The sequence below is a fragment of the Phodopus roborovskii genome, unplaced genomic scaffold, assembly GCF_943737965.1.
Source record: "Phodopus roborovskii unplaced genomic scaffold, PHOROB, whole genome shotgun sequence".
Lineage (NCBI taxonomy): Eukaryota > Metazoa > Chordata > Mammalia > Rodentia > Cricetidae > Phodopus > Phodopus roborovskii.
Window position 1 is genome coordinate 13216289 of NW_026126558.1, and position 7610 is coordinate 13223898.

A 7610-nucleotide genomic window follows, 5' to 3' on the forward strand; every position below is an offset into this window, starting at 1 on the left:
ACAATTTCAACATCTTGAGGATGGGAACTGTCCCTCAAAGGGGAGCATAAAGGATTAAATATGGTAATATATGTAAAGCACTTGGATTAAATATGTTAATGTATGTAAAACACCTGCACTGGGTAAACACCCCCACCATGTTCAGCCATGGACAATGTTACATGGGATGAAATTCTGACCTTGACACTTAACAAGCCTCAGTTTACATTAGAATAACTTCGTGATTACAGTATTGAACTTCCCCAACCCCCAGCCCTCTGCTTTAAAAATAAATGTTTTCAAAGCCAGAAAACTCGAGGTTGGTATAGAATAATAGCTTATGGCTATTCCTTTATTAAAAATCCCATCACCCCCAAAAATTTAAAATAAAATAAAATCACAGTGCTTTGGGGAGCTCTCTGCTGAAATAACTTAGGAAAATGGTGTGTTAAACATTTAATATTGCTGTCATCAATCTCAGAGCTTTTATATGCTAATATGTATGCCCTGTATACATATTATACTAACACAGATGGTATGCAGTATTTTCCAAACTTGTGTGAACATGGACCCTGGTATTTAAACAACCATTTCCTGTAACTAGCATTGTGCCAGGCGCCAGGCAATTTTGAAAAAAAAAAAAAAAATGATGATTGCCTAAAGTATTGAAGTCCTGACATTTCTTTCATTTAGCACCAAAAAGCCTTTTTATTAATTTTCCCTGGTGAAAACCTTGTCCTCAGTGGCTCATTTGCATACTGCATGTTCATTTTACTCATCAGCCCAGAACAATTGTATATGATTCTGTCTGCAATGTATACTTTAGGAGAGAAAACTAGAAGGTGGGGGTAAATCCTATAGGGCTATACAATAATGAGTTCCAGGAGTTGCCCCTGCCTTTCTGGGCTCCCAGGAGACTTCAGGAGTTCAGCTTGGGATCTTCTGCTTGTTTAGCACACCCAGAGGCCTTGTTTAACTTGGCTTAGCCTTTTGTGACTGGAGGAGCTATCCAAGGGACTCCAAGCTTCTGCGTGGAATACATAATTTCCTATGGTTCTGGCCAGAGAGTCTGTGGCTGTGAAAGCTGCCTTCAGTTTGGGATTCCTTTATTAAAAGTATGGAAGTATCTCTTGCAATATGAATATAAGATAGCTTCAGTGAGAACTGGGGGTGAAGGTTCATTCTCTCTGGCACTCTTTTTAATGCACATGCCTTAGGGGTACACATGGATTCCACTTTCACCCCCAAGCCCCACCCCAATTATGTCCTTTGCTCTTAAGGCTCTGTCAGAGCTTAACTGGACATTCTAGGTACCCCAACTCAAAAGAGAACTGATTGGCTCTTCTAACATTGGATGAGCAGCAGCTAGGAGAGAGTCCATAGGACCAGCTTCTTGCTTAGTCAGATATTTTAAGACAAGGACTAAATGAGATTAGCAGAGTAGTCTTGTCCCAATATGAGAGTTTAAAATTAGTACCCAGTACTCATGTGCACCTGCTTTGAAGACAGGGCGAGAGGGGCTGGGCACAAGCAGGTCAGTCTTGCATATTTCTAGAAGGGAATGGGGCTTTGGAAACTTTGATGTCCTACCTCACACATCAATTAAACCAGAACCTCCAAGGGTGGGTGAGCTCAGGCACCACTGTTTTTATTTTAAACAATTCCAAGACATTCCAGTATGGAAGGAGGAATGAGGAGTCCCAGAGAAGAATGCAGGGGGCACTGGCATCTATAGAAAACACAGAGAGCCAAGAAGCCCCTGGCAATTCTCCTGCATTCTTGTCCTTCTGACAAGTCAGCATCTCTCAGGTCCAGTTTCAGATGAGAAGGGCAGAACAATTGCTTTGTGTTTCCCACTCCATCTGGCCTCCTCGGTCCTTTACAAATATCAACTCTATTCATGATGAGCAAGGCCAATGCAGTCAGATAAGGTCCCACAGGGAAAGCCTGGGAGCCTCCAATTTAAACAGCATAGCTCCAGGATGTAAGTGGGTCCCATTCCCCTAACTGGCTTTTAGGATCACATGTCACAACTTTTCTTTTAAAAAAAATAAGAAAGGAAAAATAAAAAAGGGTGAGGGGGTGTAATTGACCTAGAAGCCAAGGAGGGCTATGCAATCAACTATGTGCCTAGCATCCCTAGCATCTCACAAATTTGGCAGTGAATTGGAGATAGAGGATTTGAACTGGTAGAATGGTGAGTGTTTTACACTGGGATGTCTTTAAATAATAATCTGTTCAAAAAAGAAAACGCTTCTTCAGTGATAAAATTACAAACATAGATGTATTCTCCAATTTTTTGCACAGACTTTTGCAGACATAAATGGTGTGTGTGTGTGTGTGTGTGTGTGTGTGTGTGTATGTGTATTGTTTGTCATCATTCCATTAGGCACTTAGTATGTGGTGTGTGTTGCTATACAAGCAAATCCAAGGAGAATGGTGCTCTCTTGAATTAACCAAAATGTTTGACCACATGCTGTCAGGCTCATTGATTCTCTACCAAGAGCCAGAGACACATGGGTAACTGCTTGTATGAACACACACATACACAGACACACATGAACACATGCACATTCACATATGCACACTCACACACATGCACACTTACACATACACACACATACACACATGCAAAGACACAGACACACACACAGACCTATGTTAAAGATACTCATTTATTGCTCTATCTGGTAAGAAGATGGCACTATGAATTTCTCCTCTCCTCTTGGATGCTGAGACCGTGTGAGAGTGAAGTACACATGTTATACGTTCTTGTATTTGACATAGCCCCTACTGATGGTGAGTCAATCACCCACAGTGGCCATGCACAGAACTTTTCAAGCAAAGCACAGGTCTACCTGAATAAGTAATTGGCTATCCAAAAAAAGCATGCCAATGTGTGATAATAGCCCTCAGAAGTTTGTGAAATGTTGGAGATGACATATTTGCAATCTGCTAAAACCTAGAGATTGTTCTAAATCTCTTTTCCTTTTACAAAAGCCCCCCCACCCTGTTAATTGCTTATGTGCTTTGTGGATAAAATTTCCTTACCTGGACAGAACATTAAATGTCACCTGAAGGGTGCTTTATTTTTATTTATTTACTTAATTTATCTAGTTAGCTTGGTCTCTTCTCTTCCTCTTTAGCACTGAGATTACAAGTGTGTGCCACTACATCTGTTTTTGTTGTTACTGTTTTGTATTTGCACTGCATTTTAGGGATTGAACTCAGGTACTCATGTAAGCAAACATATTGCCACCCTGGCCCCAGCCCTCACAGGTGATTTCTTTCTGAGACCTATTGGCAATGAACGTTTTATTCCGGCAATTTTGCCATTAAAACTTTACATTTCAAGTAGTTTTTAGTATTTAATTAGACAAACAGAGGGTGCTATTTCCATACTGGAAAATGGACTTATTGTTGGGGATTCATCTAGAACAAGCAGACAGCTTGTGTGTGTGTGGACTTGTAGAAGACTTGTGAGAAGGAAGCATTGTCTCAAATGCAGTCCAAGAGAAGTAGGCAGTGCTGGGCTTGGGAAGGAATTGGAAGGTCAGCCAGGGAATAAATGTGACAAATGACTACAAAGCAGGAGAGAGGAAAGAAGGAAGGGGGCTGGAGACCTAGAGTATTGCAAGCTCCCCTGCTCTCCGTTTTCACCTAGAATTCATTGCCAAATGGCAGTCCATCCAGGCAACCCACCCTCTTGTCTGCAGACTTTGCTGAACACTTTTCACCAGGTAAAGGGGACTCATGTGCATTCAAGGCCAGTGCTACTTGTGGGGCTGAAGCAGGGGTTCATCCATTGCTCTTTTCTGAATCATCTATGCTGTCACAGTTCACAGTATTGGGGAGAAGAAAAGAAGGGGCGTTTCTTCAAAGAACTACATGGGGATTTGGTCACGTGTCAGCCATTAACATCAATTGCGGGTGCCTGGGCAAAAATGCCTAGCACGTTCTTACACGTTTCTCTTTGAATAATGTCCCCTCTGGGGTTGCTACCAGACTCCCCTTCACTGATACAGGATTTGGGGGCTTTGAAGTCAGTTGTGGGAATTTCACTGCTTTCTTTGACTCTAGCAAATTGCTCCAAAATGCTACAAATGTAAAAAAGACTAAGAAAGCTTTAACTGCAGCTTAGAGATGGAATCCCCTTAAGCCATTGACAGAAAAATGTGTTTCTTCTTTCAGTTTTTAATTTGTGAGCTATAGCTTAAAATACAGCGATGTAGCCATAGTCTTTTCCTAGGTGGAGAAAGGAGAGAATCAAGTGGAAGGTGGTAAGCAAAAGGGGAGGTTTTGCAGCTACAGTTCTTTGACCTTGTTGCCTTTAGGGGAATCTCTGAATGGAGAGGAGACTGCCTACAGGGAAATCATATACAAGAACAACGTGAGATAGGAGCATTCCCAGCATCAATTCGGTTGTGAGTGAATGCTGAGACAAATGCACAGTGTCCAGTTCACATGAACCCAGTGGAGCACACAGAGGGAAGATGTACGCCCTCCTTTGAGCCAGAGGATTGTGTTCCTAGCACGCTTCAAATTTGTTTTAGCCATTTCCCTCATGGGACAGAGGCAACCTGGCTATCCCGCATTTTCTGAGAAATGCCTCCATGTTATTTTAGTCTTGTAGTATCCAAACACTCCAGCAGGTTAGAAGAGAGATATGGAGTGGATGGAATGACCGCTAGCAGCTCCCCAGGCTTCAGTTACTGAAACCATAAATTTAAGGACTTGGCATGGCCCAGAGGTTTGCAAACTCATTTTATTTTGTTTGGTTTCAGCAGAGGAACCATTTGTAAAGTGAGAGTTTATGTGAGATCACCATATAAAAGAGAGATGGGAGCTGCTGAGTGGAGCTGGCCCTCCAGGATACTGGCCCTCCTCCCTCCCAGGCATCCCTGGTCCCCGTGCAGGTTCAGGCTCCCTATAGACCAGTGCAGTCATCTTTGGGGAATTATTTGCTCCAGGGCACTGTTAACTCAGCCAATCTCTGATGTGAAAAATAAGCACTTCATTTTCCTGCTGGAAGCACTTGAGCATTCCTAAATAGAGAGCCAGTGACACAGGCACAAAGGCCAGACCTTCCTAGTCTTGTGGCTTTGGCAAAGTCGTTTCCCTTCTACACATGCCTCATTTTCAAATCTTTTAAATGGAGAGTGGGGTCTTATGTAAGTTAAACGATCAAGATGAAATGGCTTCTAAGAAGTGCCCATGCCACCTGGCTGCTCTGTCACTCAGGGGGCAGTAGAAGTGTCCAGTGGCAACCTTGTCTCCTTTGGCTCAAAAGCACAGACTGACTTCCTCAGGATTCATGGGAACCTCAAAGTCTATTTGGCAGCCTGACGCCTGTGCCTTCCTTCCTTTCTTACCTTCCCACACCTGGTCATTCACCTTTCACCCATCACCACGAAAGAAAGTTTGCCTGTTATAGCACAGTAGAGTGGTTCCAAATCCCACCTGCCCAATGCTTAACCTTACACAGAACAACTTCCCAGTAAACATTAACTGGTTTGACTCCCATGTTTGTGTCTGCATCCATAACCTATAAGAGCAAATTGTGAGCATGTTTATCTCAACTCCATATTCCATAGGTGGCATGAAAGTAGCCATGGAACTATATCTAAGAGCCAGTTTTTAAACCATTAAAGGCATACCACTGCATAAGAAGGCCATGGGGGAAAACAGCTCAACAAAGAGCAAAGGCATGGCTGATACTGTCACTCTGATGAGACACAGAAGAGACGCCCAAAAGGTCTTCGTGGGCTGTGATGTCAAGGCAAAATCTCAGGAGAAGGAGCAGATGTTCAGGCCGGGGAGCACTTTAAGGCTCTCCAAGGACCAAGGAGGAACAGGAAAAGGAAAGGGTCAAGGAGAGAAGGCCAGGACTGGGGAGAGGGAATGGACATATGCTCTGACATATGCTATTATCATGATAAAGTTAATTTCTGTTTTCCCCAAAGCTGGACACCCTTTTACTGGGCAGATGTGTTTGACACAGTGCATAGCCTCAATACCTATTTCTGTGGTCATCTTAACCTGAACCAGTGCAAAAACTAACTAGAGTATGCTAGATTGCTTTCTTTTGTTGCATAGACACAATGACCTAAAGCAGCTTAGGGAAGAAAGGGTTTATTTGAACTCACAACTTACAGCCCATTACTGGGAAGGTCAGGAACTCAAGGCAGGAACCTAGAGGCAGACATCATGGAGGAACAATGCTCATGGATTTCCTCTTAGGCTTGGCATTCAGCTACCTTCTTATTTTGCACAGGCCAATCTGCCTAAGAATGGCACTGCTCGCCATCAAGAAAATGTTTCCCACTGACATGTCCCCAGGCCGTCTGATGGTGGCAATTATTTAATTGAGATTCTCTCTTCCCAAGTGTGTCAAGTTGACAACCAAAACTTTCTGTAACAATAGAAATGTAGACATATCGTTGGAGAGAACCCTGAAATGAAGTGGTGAGAAGGTCTGAGTGTCCTGTGAGGATCTGAGGGTCAGGTACACTGTGATGTCCCGTGAGGGTCTGACTATCAGGTGTACTCTCCGGCCACAGTGAGGTGCTTCTCAGCCTCCAGTTCCTGAATCACCTGGGTGCTTGGCTCCACCCAGCTTGTGTGAATCGAGTAGCTGGGGAATAAGACTTGAGAATGTTATAGGCAGTCTGTGCTAACCAGGATTTTTTTTTTTACATGGTTCTGGGAACTGAACTCAGGTTCTCATCCTTAAGCCATCTCCCTAGACTTTTCCTTTTCCTGGGGTTTTGTGATACAAAATGTCAAGAAGACAAAGCAGCAACATAGAGGTGAGAGCAGAGACAATAAGTGAGTCAGAATTGCTACCCCAGCCCTCTCCTTTTTACCTGATGGGACAGAGTTTGAACCTGGGCTTATCTCTCTCATAACCTGCCTGTGAGTCACAATATGAGTTCCAACAGGCACCCAGCAAAGGATACCAGGGACACCCAGGCAGCACCCACAGACACCTGCCTGTCCCACTTCCTCTGCAAAGTGCCCACATCCCTGTAGAAGTTCAGTGTCAGAGTCAACTCATCCTGCCTCTCATCTGCACGCACAATGGATTTTAGCAACAGATTTCATTGAGTAACCGACTCCCTCTTCCCCCACCCCCACCATCGGAAAACATATTGTCTTCTTTACTGTAGTTCATTCTGCTTTCTGAGGTGATTAATGAATTAAAGATGCAGTGTATTTATTCTTTTGCCTGATTACCATTCTGTAATAAATCTCAGCTCCGGAGTCTGTCGATAGGAGAAGGCCAGCCTGCTGCTTTGTAAAATATAGCTTTGTACATTAAGCTTAACTTCCAGCCCTCATAGGTAGGAGAAAAGTCACCTTAGAGCCTTATAAAAAGAAGTGGGAAGCTCAAGAGGACATTGGCTGGTGGGTGAAGTGGTCTGTTTGCATGGACGATGTTGCCTGTTGCCCAACCCGTAGGTCTTCCTCATTGGGAATTGTAACACACTGAGTCTTCTCCTTACCTTGGGAGTGGTAGGGGGAAGCAGAGTCTCATGCAACCCAGGCTGGCCTCAAACTGGCTTTATAGCCACATTTGATCATTTAATCCACCTGCTTTAACCTCTCTAATGCTGTGATTATAGGCTAAT